Here is a 15423-nt window from a genome sequence, read left to right as displayed (position 1 = left end):
TTTAACATCTCACTTACACCAATGGACAGATTATCCAGACAGAAAATTAATAAGGAAACACAAACTTTAAATGACATAATAGATCAGATAGATCTAATTGATATTTATAGAACATTCCACCCAAAAGTGATGGAATACACTTTATTCTCAAGTGCTCATGGAACATTCTCCAGGATAGATCACATCTTGGGTCACAAATCAAGCCTCGGTAAATTTAAGAAAATTGAAACCTATTAAGCATTTTTTCTGACCACAACACTATGAGATTGGAAATCAATTACAGAAAAAACCTGTAAAAATCACAAAAAAACATGGAAGTTAAACAGTCACTCCTAAATAACCAAGAGATCACTGAAGAAATCAAAGAAGAAATAAAAAATACATAGAAACAAATGACAATGAAAACACAATGTCCCAAAACATATGCGGCACAGCAAAAGCACTTCTTAGAGGGAAGTTTACAGCAATTCAATCTCACCTCAAGAAACAAGAAAAATCCCACATAAACAATCTAATGTTACTTTTAAGACAACTAAAGAAAGAAGAGCAAAGGAACCCAAAGTCAGAGGAAGGAAAGAAATCACAAAGATCAGAGCAGAAATAAATGAAATAGAAATGAAGAAAACAATAGCAAAGATCAATAAAACTAAAAGCTGATTCTTTGAGAAGATAAACAAAATTGATAAATCCTTAGCCAAAATCATCAAGAAAAAGAGGGAGAGGACACAAATCAATAAAATTAGAAATGAAAAAGGAGAAATCACAACTGACACTGCAGAAATACAAAGGATTATAAGAGACTACTACAAACAACCATATGCCAATAAAATGGACAACCATGAAGAAATGGACAAATTCTTTGAAAGGTACAATTTTCCAAGACTGAACCAGGAAGAATAAGAAAATATGAACAGACCTATCACAAGTAATGAAATTGAAACCATAATTAAAAATCTTCCAACAAAAAAATGTCCAGGACCAGATGGCTTCTCAGGCAAATTCTATCAAACATTTAGAGAACGGCACATTTAGAGAAGAGCAAACACCAATCCTTCTCAAACTCTTCCAAAATATACCAGAGGGAATAACACTCCCAACGAAGCCACCAACACCCTGATACCAAAACCAGCAAAAGGTATCACAAAAAATGAAAACTACAGGCCAATATCACTGATGAACAGAGATGTAAAAATCCTGAACAAAACACTAGCAAACAGAATCCAACAGCACATTAAAAGGATCACACACCATGATCAAGTGGGATTTATCCCAGGGATGCAAGGATTCTTCAATATATGTAAATCAATCAATGTGATACACCACATTAACAATTTAAGGAATAAAAACAATATGATCATCTCAGTAGATGCAGAAAAAGCTTCTGACAAAATTCAACACCAATTTATTATAAAAACCCTCCAGAAAGTGGGCATAGAGGGAACCTACCTCAACATAATAAAGTCCATATATGACAAACCCACAGCAAGCATCATACTCAATGGTGAAAAACTGAAAGCATTTCCACTAGGATCAAGAACAAGAGAAGGATGTCCACTCTCGCCACTCTTATTCAACATAGTTTTGGAAGTCCTAGCCATGGCAGTTAGAGAAAAAAAAGGAATACAAATTGGAAAAATAAGGATTAAAACCGTCACTATTTGCTGATGACATGATGCTATACATAGAAAATCCTAAAGATACCACCAGAAAACTCCTAGAACTAATCAAAGAGTTTGATAAAGTTGCAGGATACAAAATTAATGCACAGAAATCTCTGGCATTCCTACACACCAACAACAAAAAGTCAGAAAGAGAAATTAAGGAAACACTCCCATTTACCATTGCAGCAAAAAGAATAAAATACCTAGGAATAAACCTGCCTAAGGAGGCAAAAGACTTGTTCTCAGAAAACTATAAAACACTGATGAAAGAAACCAAAGATGACATAAAACAGATGGAGAAATATACCATGTTCTTGGATTGGAAGAATCAATATTGTGAAAATGACTATATAGCCTAAAGCAATCTACAGATTCAGTGTAATCCCTATCAAACTACCAATGGCATTCTTCACAGAATTGGAACAAAAAATCTTACAATTCACATGGAAACACAAAAGACCCCGAATAGCCAAAGCAATCTTGATAAAAAAAAAAAAAAATGGAGTTGGAGGAATTAGGTTCCCCAACTTCAAACTATACCACAAAGATACAGTAATCAAGACAGTAAGGTACTGGCACAAAAACAAATAGAGATCAATGGTACAGGACAGAATGACCAGAGATAAATCCATACACATATGAACACCTGTTTTATGACAAAGGAGGCAAGAATATACAATGGAGAAAAGACAGCCTCTTCAATAAGTGGTGCTGGGAAAACTGGCGAACTACATGTAAAAGAATGAAATTAGAACACTACCTAACACCATACACAAAAATAAGCTCCAAATGGATTAATGACTTAAATGTAAGACCAGACACTATAAAACTTTTGGAGGAAAACATAGGAAAAATACTCTTTGACCTAAACCACAGGAAGAACTTTTTTGACCCACCTCCTAGAGTAACAGAAATAAAAATAAACAAATGGGGCTTAATTAAACTTAAAAGCTTTTGCACAGCAAAGGAAACCATAAACAAGACAAAAAGACAACCCTCCAAATGGGATAAAATATTTGTAAATGAAACAACAGACAAAGGATTAATCTCCAAAATATACAAATAGCTCATGCAGCTCAATATCAAACAAACAAACAATCCAGTTAAAAAATGGGCAGAAGACCTAAATAGACATTTCACCAAGGAAGACATACAGTTGGCCAAAAAGCACATGAAAAGATGCTCAACATCACTAATTATTAGAGAAATGCAAATCAAAACTACAATGAGTAGTAGTTTTCTCACGCCAGTCAGAATGGCCATTATCAAAAAATCTAGAAACAATAAATGCTGGAAAGTGTGTGGTGAAAAGGGAGCCCTCCTGCACTGTTTGTGGGAATGTAAATTGATCCAACCACTATGGAAAACAGTATGGAGGTTCCTTAAAAAACTAAAAAAAGAACTACCATATGACCTAGCAATCCCACTACTGGGCATATACCCTGAGAGAACCATAATTCAAAAAGAGACATGCACCCCAATGTTCATTGCAGCACCATTTACAATAGCCAGGACATGGAACTAACCTAAGTGTCCATCGACAGAGGAATGGATAAAGAAGATGTGGCACATATATACAATGGAATATTACTCGCCATAAAAAGAAACGAAATTGAGTTATTTGTAGTGAGGTGGGTGGACCTAGAGTCTGTCATACAGAGTGAAGTATGTCACCATATGTTAATGCATATATATGGAATCTAAAAAAAAAAATGGTACTGATGAATCTAGTTGCAGGGCAGGAATAAAGAGGTAGACATAGAAAATGGACTTGAGGACATGGGGTGGGAGGGGGAAGCTGGGGCAAAGTGAGAGTAGCATTGATGTATATACACTACCGAATGTAAAATAGTTGGCTGGTGGGAAGAAGCAGCATAGCACAGGGAGATCAGCTCAGTGCTTTGAGGTGACCTAGAGGGATGGGATAGGGAGGATGGGAGGGAGGCTTAAGAGGGAGGGGATATGGGGACATGTGTATGCATACGGCTGATTTGCTTTGTTGTGCAACAGAAACTAACATGGTATTGTGAAGCAATTATACTCCAATAAAGATGTACTAAAAAAAAATGGTATCAGTAAAAGAAAAAAAACCTCAAGCATAAGGGCAGTTCGGAAAACTGCAGTATTTACAAAAGCTGAAGATACACAGTTCCAAAGATAATCAGCTCCACTCCTATATATATACCTAAACCCAACAGGAGTGCATTCATAAGTTCACTGAAAGGCATGCACTAGAATATTCATTATAGCATTATTTGTAGGCCCAAACTGGATGCTACCCACATAAATATCCACTCATAGGAGAAGCCATAAAAATTATGGAATACTCACACAATGGGAATTGGTCGTCTATAATGTGCATAATGCATAATTTATCAATACTAAGTACAAAAAAAGACAGGACGAATCTCTGGTTTTAGAAGTCATGAGAGCAGTTAACTGGAACAGTTTATACTGAGATGAGAATGTACTAGGTTACTGGTATTCTGTTTTTGATCTGAGTCTGACTAAGCAGGTATCTTCTGACATGTGAAATCAATCCATTGAGCTGAACTCTTTTGATGTGGTCACTAGTCTTACTGATACTATGTTCAATAAACACGTAAACGTACATAGAAATTAAAAATATCATTCCCATGATATTTTTTATTTATTAATTCATTAAAATAAGTAGAAACACATTTTAATCATGACATGCTTTGCAAAACAAAAGAAAAAAAAGACCCCTAACTTTCAAAGACTTTTATGATCACTCAAGAAAGCAAAATTACAGAGACAAAGAAGCATCAGGAAATCAGTAAAGAAAAATAAATGACAAATTTAAAAAAAAGTGATTTAAACATCAGGAAGTGTTATTTATACTGGTTCTGTGGGCTCCATGACTATGAATTCTTCTGTGAAGTGGATGAAGACTCCATCCAGGACAAATTTAATCTCAGTCAACTCAATGAGCAGGTGCCTCACTGTAGACAAGCTCTAGACATGGTCTTGGACCTGGAGCCTGATGAAGAGCTGGAAGACAACCCCAACCAGAGAACCCTGATTAAGCAGTCAGCCAAGATGCTGTATGGGTTCACCCAGACCACCTATATCCTCACAAACCATGGCACCACCCGGATGTTGGAAAAGTACCAGCAGGGAGAGTTTGGCTACTGCCCCATGTGCACTGTGAGAACAAGCCAATGATTTCCAATAACCTTTCTGACACCCCAGGTGAGGCCTTGGTGAAGCTCTACTGCCCCAAGTGCATGGACAATTCCACACCTAAGACACCATCAAGGCAGCACCACACAGAAGGCCCCTACTTGGGTACCAGTTTCCCTCACATTGCTCTTCATGGTGCACACTGAATGCCGGCCCAAGCAGCTCACTAACCAGTTTATGTCCAAAGTGTACAGTTGCAAGATCCGTCCACTGTCCTACCAGGTGCAGTTCCAAGCTGCCAGCAACTTTGAGTCTGTCAAGACTGTTCACTTATTCCCAACCCCACCTGTCACTCTGTCTTTGACAGTTCCAGTCCTCCCCTGCCACCTTTAAGGAAACCTCTATGGTTTATATTTTAAATTAGAAGAGTCATTATTTTGGTGTGAATATGAAATAAAGTAGAAAAAAGGCAAAAATAAGCATTTACTCAAAATTTATATAAACTCTTGCCGGATCTCTTCAGGAAAAATATTTTAGGGCTTGATGGCTCCTAATATAAATGTTGTTAAATCATAAGGTATTTTTAAAATAATTCTATGGTAATTTATTTAATTACTAAATAAAATTGATTATTTATATTGATACATTAGCATCATTGATTAATGTATGAGAAGAATACTGAATAGTACCATAATAATGAAGAAATTTTTTAAAAGATCTACAAAAACTACCATGTTGAAAGGTACAAGAATCACAGGTCTTTAGAAAGGAAATTTTCATATACCTAAAATCAACTAATTCTCATATTATTTAAATAGTTCTGGGCTATAAGTTGAAATGGACTTTGCTGTGTCAAACCACAGACTGACTCGCATTATTTTAAAAAAAGTAAATCTCAAATATCACTAGTAAATAGCAATTAAATCTTAAGAGAGAATATATTTTTATACTTGATAAAATCAATTCAATGTTTAATAAAATTCAAAGAAAGCATAAGTACCAACAGACATATCAAAACATGACAAGAATGTGTATCTCAATCCACCTATATTTCAAAATGTTCTGGAAATTAATTTAATAGATTTATGATTATAAATGTGAAAAGAAGCTAAAATTTACGTATTTGATCTAGCAACTACTATAATGTACTATTAAACCTTTTATTTTTCCCTTGGAATAGAGAGTCAAGTCAAAAATAATGAATAATCCAATGAAATCAGAGTGTATACAAAATTTATGAACATCAGTGGGGAGAGATTGGATGACACATTAAATTGAGAATTGGCTAATTATGTCAAGTTGGGTTGATATAAGACATCTCTTAGTTGGAGAACTGAAATTCCAATCCCATCTCAGTGGAAAAAATCAAGATGCCTATTTGGAGAGTGTTCTTAGCCATCAAAATCTAGCTAGGCTAATTCAATGACTAATGATAACACCATACTTCTATGTGAGTGACAACAAATATAGACATTGTAATATTCATATTCTTTTCAGTATATCGTTTGCTAAGCACTGCATGTTGTTCTAGTTTTTTTTTTTTTTTCATATTATAAGTGTTAGTTTTTGTTAACTTGATCTTTCTACACATATCTATCCTTGAGGTGCTTGGATTTATCTTGTAGATACTATGTTGGAATCATGTTAGCCACCTCAGGGTCAGATATTATGAAACATTTTTGTAATCCACAATGGAGACTTTGTAACAAGCTACAGCATTGGGGAGTAGCAATTTATTTAAATATAAGGTATAAATGGGGCGGCAAAATAATAACACTAAAATTCAAACAAGGCCCTTTCAAATAAGCATATTTGTTGAAAATATTTAATCTAAGAGGCAAGTAGACAGATGAGTAAGGACAAAGAGCAGAAAACTATGGTGTCTTGGAAAACCATATCCATGTGAAAATTGAATACTGTCAGCACCAAGTTCTTTCATGTAGTCTTGAATTCAACTGTAATTGAAGCACAGATCATAAATCAGAAAGGTTTTTCAATCTGACACCCTTAGAGGAAAAAAGTGACAAATGTAATTTTCAGATTGCAAAGCATTAGTTTATCATTGCACTTTGTTGTGAAGATATAGAGCAAAGTTGGAGAATATTTATATACCACATCCTAATGACACATGGAATAAGAAAGTTGTGCTCATCATTCTGAAACTTAATATCTCCTTTGTTTACTAAAAAAAGCAAAAAGCAAAACTGTGATAATCAGATATTTTTTGCTTATATCTAGGGATAGTTATATTAAGCATGGTGTTTGTAATAAGAAGCTGCTGTTGCTCAAATGGATATTGCAACATATTTTTCTTGTCCACTCAAATTTATAATCTGTGTTAGACAGAATATTTAGCTTACCAACTTACTCTAATTATCCATACGTATACCCCAGTTACCATGTTTTAATTAATGTGAACATTATATAAATTGTATAAATCATCTTGAATTATGAAAAACTTTTTAAACTATCTTTCTAGCATATTGTTAAGATAAAATTAAAATTTTATTTATAGTCAATTCACTTAAAAACATTTTATCTGAAGCTTTTGGGTGGAAAGAAAAAGCGTTTACCGTTACCTGTACCCTCAGAAGGATTGACTGAGTCCCTTAGTATCAAATAACATATACATAAAGTATGAGATAACTTGTTTCTTAATCATATGCATTAGGAAGTATATACTGCCTTGTTAAATAAGGGTTTGAAAACTCTTATTCTGATGCTTTCTAGTTTCATAATCTTGAGAAAAGATACCTAATCTGTATTAAACTCAATTTATTAATCTGTGACGTTGACAAATATTGAGTGACTCCTCATAGATTAATTGAAGAGATTAAATAATATAAGCCACATAAAGTATACTACTATACATAGAAAATGATCAAAGTGTATTGACTACTATTGATATTAATTTAATGTAAATAAGTGTATTTGGTAATTCCACCCAAACAATCTCTCTATAGTGCTCCTGGCTTCTGGGATATTATGGAGCTGTTTTCACTAAAGATGGGAGATGATTCCACTTCAAATACAGCATATTTCTTTCAAATATATCTTCAATCCTATTTCTATTTAGCATCCTTTGAAGTACAAATAAATTTCCAAAGGGAGCCAACCCTCTTTTGTTGAATGTTGTAAACAGACTTCTTTTCTTATTTATTTTTTGTAAACAGATTTTAATCTCAGTACCTGACAGGACAACACAGCTCTTCTCTTCAGCACACCATGTATTTGTCACTCTACTCAGTGTATCCAGTTTTCTGTGCACTGTAGATCAGTAGCTGTATCTCCATCTCCAGGCATATTTATTTCTGCACTTTTTGTATCAGCAAATAATCCTAAGTATGCATTGATTGTTTCCTGAATTTTATATTTCAAAGGCACTAGTTACTGATTGGACAGCTCCAGAAACCTAGATTTGTGTCCTTGTCTCCAGTCCCCATTCAGGGACAGCTAGAGCAGTGGCCCATATGCCATTCTTCTCAAAAGCCTAATTGCTTCAGGTGACTATCCCTACTATTTTCTGAAACCTCTGAGACTGAATCCAGAGAGTTGAATTCCATTCTTTTTTGACATGTTCTAACTACATTCATGGAAGGAAACTTGTACACATGTTCAATTTTAAAAATTACCTAAAATAGTAAAACTTTAACTCCCCCTGGATGCCATGCCTCACAATCATGGTTTTTTCTTTGGGACATCAGTCTGGGCAGGAATCTCCTCCTCCTTCTTTGTCAGGAGGTAAAGTCATATCTTTGTGCTTGCGTTTGTTCAGTTTCTCCACACTAAGTTTGGAAAGGCTGTTTTGATTATTTTACAATCCTGACATTCAATTGTGATCATGACTAACTTATTGCAACCAAAACTATTAAGAATCCAGGAATAAATCATCATCTTTCTGTTTTCAGAAGGACAAAGAGTGCCACACTCGAAAGGAAAATTGTTTTTAGTAGACCTACTCAATTTTTCTGAAAGGATGCAATTAAAATGTAGACTACAAACACACATTGTACATATTTTACTGCATTGTGTAAGGAAACAAAAACACAGGTAAATAAAAGTAAAATTTCCTTCAGAGTTTGGCAGTTCACTAAAATAGCACTATAAAATTTCTTCGTAAAAGAAGATAATAGGTCTGTTGTTGGTTTCAAAACAGTTCTAGTAAGGTAAAAGTATCTTGAACTGTCAACAAATGTGGCATCCATCTTATCTATTAATGGTCTTGGGAAGACCGTTTTCAGAATGCAAAAGTTTAAAACTGAAATTCACTTCATGGGGTTAGAGCTTTTAATGGACTGTCACTGATAAGGAAATGATGGAGAGCACAATGTTTCTGCAATCTCATTAGCTGGATGTGTTGTGTGAAGTTGAATTTCCCAATCTCCAGAATACGAACATATACTACTAGTGAGGAGAGAAGAAAAGCAATTCAAAGTTCTATATTTAACTTTTATTCTTTTGAATACAGCATTAAAATAACAATTTCCATGGCATTGTATTTTCCTTATTTCTTTAGTGGGCAATAAAAATAAATCTCATATTATTTTAGCATAATATCATCCTTCCAAAGGAAATCTATTTTGAAATGACATCTCATGTGGTCAGAGAACTTCCCTTAGTTCATATAAAGTTGGCAACTACACTGTTTTCTTCATTAGAAAGAGACAAGATAATATATTCAATCATCAGTGTCACAGGGGCATGCTTCACAAGTATTTGCTTAAAACTTTTAACGCTGTGCAAATGTGACATTTAAGAAATATTTATTTAGAGTAAGCCAAATAAATTTGTTGACTCATTCATGATGCCCATGGAATATGATTTTCTATTGTTCATTTATATTAAAATGTCAATGTGTAAAACTAGATCTCAAAATGCAGGAATATCTGTATATGAATGCAAACTATGTCAATCATGTAGAATTGGTTGACAGGTACACAGATGTTTGGCATACTGCAGCTTAACTGACAAAATTTCCCTATAAAAATAATAGTTTTCTCTTGTTAATGTAGCCTTTTCTTTCCAATTTAATGGAGAAAGTCTATGAATTAAGGCATTCAAATTTTTTTAATATTTATAATTTCAACTTAAATATATTTCGATAGAAATATATAATGAAAGCAAAAGAAAGAAACACAATTTTAGTCCCAGTTCTGCCACTTTCTTATTTATTTATTTATTTATCCCAGGCAAATCACTCAGTCTCTCTGAGTTCCCATGTATTGATACTTTTGTGTCTAGTAACTAGATAATTGTCAAAGACACTTATAATTTTATGATAACTTTATAAAGACCAGAAACGGGGTAGAGTGATCTCAAACACACATTAAATATGTGCAACAGTGAATAAGAATTCTGTTTTCCTCTATGAAGATGGTTGCTACAAATGTGCAATGTTTCAGGTGGGAGAAAAATGTGTCTTCTGACATCTGCAGCAGTATTTCCATGTAAACCAGGAAGAAAGAATGACTTCAAAGGACATAATGTTAACTAAGATGTATGGAACACTTTCTATCACTGATAGCTTTAAAGATCTCCTTACAAAATCCTCATAGTAAGCCTCTGAAGTTGATCCCAAAATGACCATTATTTTCTAGATGAGGAACCTGAGACTCAAGAAATTTGGGTAAGACACACAAGGTGAAGTAGCTAGTAACATCAGAACTGGATTCAGAATATGAGAGTCTGGCTATAGAGGTGATATAATTTAACCATGCTTAACAGCAACAATTTTGAAAAAATGTGAGAATTCGTTCAGAGATTTGGAAGAGACCATCTATTTTAGGCAAAAAATGTATTGAAAGCAATATCCCTTTGTTTCAAAAAATACCTGTATTGCTGTAATTTAAAAATAACTTTTAAATACTCTTCCCCTTTATCAACTGAGAACAAGTATTTGATTATTGGGAAATATATAAGCAATCATATTAGCCAAATGTTTAGAGTTGCTTGGTCTTCAACCAATGGCTTTTGGAAGGAAATAAATTTTTCCCTTGATGCTCCTCAAGGAAAAATTGGCATAAGAAATAATTGTCACTTAAATATTTTCTAAATGTTTTTAAGGACTTTGATTAAAATTGGGGAGGGGCAAGACCAAGGTCAAGTACATAATCTTTTTCATTTAACAAGGAGGAACTTCCTGACTTATTTGATTCAGCTCACAAGGACTTTTTTTTGTTAACATCAACACTCAAAAATTTAGAGAGCTCACATTAAAATATGAATTTCTTTCTTTTCCACAAACACTGGAATATCTGCCAAACCTGGTTCTGAATTCCAATGTGGCAATGATCCATGGTTGCTGGGTAGCAGCTGCCACCTTTAGGCGGGCCATGCACTTTGCAATGCTTCTAACCACCCGGGGCCTGCTTCACTCAATTACATTTCCAATCTGGCATTAAAAAAAAAGAATGTTCAGTGCTTTACAGTCTCCTCCTTAATGCCACCATTTAATACTTTTTTTTTCCTTCCCAATACTCATTAGGGTCTTGTGAAATGCCCTGAGTCCAAAGCAGTGAATAATTTTTGTTACCAGTGGAAAGAAGGATGGATTAATTTGATTAATTTCCTCTGAATGCTTTGAAGTAAGCCATCAAAGAATCACTGTTTACCTCTTGAAATGCTCAGATTTGATTCTATAGTAAAGAAAATGTGATTCAACTTTCATCCAAAGGATAATTGGAGAGCTTTGGAACTTTGTGCTTAAACAAAGACATATCATAGTCCATTTTATTATTTTCTTAAAAGGTATTCATTTAGCATTAATATTATTTACCCCCTGGCATGTATCAGTAAAAATAGTTTCCCTTTAATATGATTTTTAAGTGTAGATTTATAATTAAAATACATTTGCACTGTAAAAGAAGCTTTTGTCCAAGGAAAATAAAATTTGAAACTATTTTAACATACTCAAATTTGTGCTTTCAGAAAACTTCCTGAATTATTGCATTACAATTAGTTGCTATGAAATCATCTAGTGGTTGCTGTTCTGAAAAGAACCTTGCATAGTAGCCCTATAATTATATGTGCATTCTCAATATATGTGAATTGAGAACAATAAAAATAATAAATTATATTAAGTTTATGAAATTATAATTTGTATCATTTAGGGCATAATTTTGATTTTTCAGAATATAATTAGTACTTTGATTCTTTATATAGCTAAAAACTGAAAATGAGATAGAGTTGTGCCGCCTTTACAATCCTTAGTATCTCTGTCTTTGTCTCTGTCTCTCTTGCTCTCACAAGCACAGAAAACACACACACACACAGACACACACACACACACAACTGCAATATCTTTTCTACTCAAAGTCTGAAAGATTATACTTACATGATGTTTTGAAACAACAAAAAAGAAAAATTAATGCTAAGGCATAATCTCTTAGAGTTAGTCTGTAGTATACTCACACATACTGATGGTTAAAATGGAAAATATTTTTAAATGATACACAAGACAGCAATTTTCTATGAGCTTTGATAATGCATGACTTTTGCCTCTCAGTTCAACTTTATAGACACTATATTGAAGAATCTTAAAAACAGTTCAGATCACCTTTATGCATAGAACTGTTCATCATAGTTCTACAAAATGAAAACCTGGAAACAGAATTTTCAAAACTAGGAATTAGTAATTTTCTATTTCACAAAGTATATTATTCTAATGCCATTAAAGTAATATATAAGGAGTGTGTAAAAAAACAAAGTCCATCAAATGTATTTCCTTTAATGTTAAATGACCAAAAAGTGCCAGACATTTCAAAATCCAGTTGTGTGTGTGTGTTGGTATGTGTGAAAACTGACAAGTAGAATATAATATTTATATTAAAAATCAAGTAGCTGAACATAGCCAAGACTACCTTATTAAATAGAAAAAAATGGAATGACTTACATTATTGAATATAAACATGTATCGTGTTACCATCCTCTAAAATACAATTTTTGGACAATCTATACAATCTACATGTAGGATATATATACTCTGTAAAAGTTACTTTTAAATGCTTTTGAGGGCTGTGGTTTTCCCTATTTTATCCTATTCTGATTCCATATTTTTCCAATATCGACCTCATATTGCATTTGTAATCAGAAATAAATTTTTAAATAATAAAGTTGGAGTGAGCCTTACTGCATCCTGCAGGCAGTTTCCCAGCAAGTACTGTGGGACCTCAGTTAAGCAACATCCCAATGGGTGTTCCAGCCACTTCCCTGCGAGTTCAGGACCCACCCCACCTACCCCAAATGTAGTTCTCCATGAGTTTCCTCTACATATAGGAGGCAGTTCTCTGCTTGCTGGCATCCTCCTGTGGAACTTCAGTGAACTTCTCCACTATCTGCTGGGCTACAGCCATGTGCCACCAGGGGGTTCTTAGCCTCAGTTTGGGGTGGGGGGTGGTGTTTTGGGGGTGGGAGTGAGGGAGGAACTTTTGCACTGGTATCACCCCTAAGAGTAGTGGCTGCTTTCTCTATTAGGTATTACTGCATTCTTTACTCCATTCACCTGTTACTAGGTATGAATTCTTTTGATAAACTGCACCCATTCCACGTACCACATGGTTTATCTCCTGACTGAACCGCAACTGAAAAATCAGCAATATTTACAGAAGAAGACAGATTGAAAGAATCCAACTGGTAAAATGTAAGGGTAATATTTAGGTCAAATGTGAGACACAGGGTAACATGAAAAAACTGTAAATGAAACCTTCCTCATTTGAGAAGAAGAGAGTGAAAAAAATGTGACTTTGGATCTAATGACTAAGCTTTTAAAGAGGAAGAAAAAAATTATCTTACTGAACTAATTATACAAATCATTGCAACAGTTAGGAATAAAGGTAGTTTTTTCTTTTATTTTGGAGTATAGTTGATTTACAATATTGTGTCAGTTTAGTTTCAGGTATACAGCAAAGTGATTCAGTTATACATATACACATATCTACTAATTTTCATATTCTTTTCCCATATAGCTTATTAGAGAATATTGAGTAGAGTTCCCTGTGCAATACAGTAGGTCCTTGTTGATTATCCATTTTATATATAGTAGTGTGTATATGTTAATCCCTACCTTAAAGGCAGTTTTTGAATCTACTTTCTTTTTTTAATGTTTTTCTTTTTTAACATCTTTACTGGAGTATAATTGTTTACAGTGTTGTGTTAGTTTCTGCTGTATAACAAAGTGAATCAGCTATATACATACATATATCCCCATATCCCCTCCCTCTTGCATCTCCCTCCCAACCTCCTTATTCCACTCCTCTAGGTGGTCGCAAAGCACCAAGCTGATCTGCCTGTGCCATGCAGCTGCTTCACACTAGCTATCTATTTTACATTTGGTAGTGTATATATGTCAGTGCTACTCTCTCACTTCGTCCCAGTTTACCCTTCCCCCACACCATGTCCTCAAGACCATACTCTACGTCTGTATCTTGATTCCTGGCCTGCCCCTAGGTTCATCAGAACCTTTTTTTTTTTTTTTTTTAGATTCCATATATATGTGTTAGCATATGGTCCTTGTTTTTCTCTTTCTGACTTACTTTGCTCTGTATGACAGACTCTAGGTCCATCCACCTCACTACAAATAACTCAATTTTGTTTCTTTTTATGGCTGAGTAATATTCCATTGTAAATATGTGTCACATCTTTTTTATCCATTCATCTGTCTATGGACACTTAGGTTGCTTCCACGTCCTGGCTATTGTAAATAGTGCTGCAATGAACATTGTGGTACATGACTCTTTTTGAATTATGGTTTTCTCAGGGTATATGCCCAGTAGTGGGATTGCTGGGTCATATGATAGTTCTATTTTTAGCTTTTTAAGGAACCTCCACAGTGTTCTCCATAGTGGCTGTATCAATTCACATTCCCACCAACAGTGCAAGAGGGTTCCTTTTTCTCCACACCCTCTCCAGCATTTATTTGTTTGTAGATATTTTGATGATGGCCATTCTGACCAGGGTGGGGTGATACCTCACTGTAGTTTTGACTTGCATTTCTCTGATGATTAGTGATGTTGAGCATCCTTTCATGTGTTTGTTGGCAACCTGTATAACTTCTTTGGAGAAATGTTTGTTTAGATCTTCTGCCCATTTTTGGATTCAGTTGTTTGTTTTTTTTGATATTCAGCTACATGAGTTGCTTGTATATTTTGGAGATTAATCCTTTGTCAGTTGCTTCATTGGCATATATTTTCTCCCATTCTGAACGTTGTCTTTTCATCTTGTTTATGGTTTCCTTTGCTGTTCAAAAGCTTTGAAGTTTCACTAGGTCCCATTTGTTTAGTTTTTGTTTTTTCTTCTTTTTTTTTTTTGCAGTACGTGGGCGTCCTACTGTTGTGGCCTCTGCCGTTGCGGAGCACAGGCTCCAGACGTGCAGGCCCAGCGGCCACAGCTCACGGGCCCAACCGCTCCGTGGCATGTGGGATCTTCCCGGACCGGGGCACAAACCTGCGTCCCCTGCATCGGCAGGCGGACTCTCAGCCACTGCGCCACCAGGGAAGCCCCCATTTGTTTAGTTTTGTTTTTATTTCCATTTCTCTAGAGGGTGGATCAAAAAGAATCTTGCTGTGATTTATGTCATAGAGTGTTCTTCCTATGTTTTCCTTTAAGAGTTTTATAGTGTCTG

At 34.7% G+C, this 15423-nt stretch overlaps 1 pseudogene; it reads left to right on the top strand.

Moving 5' to 3' along the window:
• The first annotated feature begins 4472 nt into the window (after positions 1-4472).
• On the top strand, positions 4473-5198 carry LOC115850326 (casein kinase II subunit beta pseudogene; annotated as a pseudogene).
• The last annotated feature ends 10225 nt before the right edge of the window (positions 5199-15423 follow it).

This window comes from Globicephala melas, chromosome 3, assembly GCF_963455315.2.
Source record: "Globicephala melas chromosome 3, mGloMel1.2, whole genome shotgun sequence".
NCBI classification, from domain to species: domain Eukaryota; kingdom Metazoa; phylum Chordata; class Mammalia; order Artiodactyla; family Delphinidae; genus Globicephala; species Globicephala melas.
This window is presented reverse-complemented; position numbering and strand designations above follow the sequence as displayed.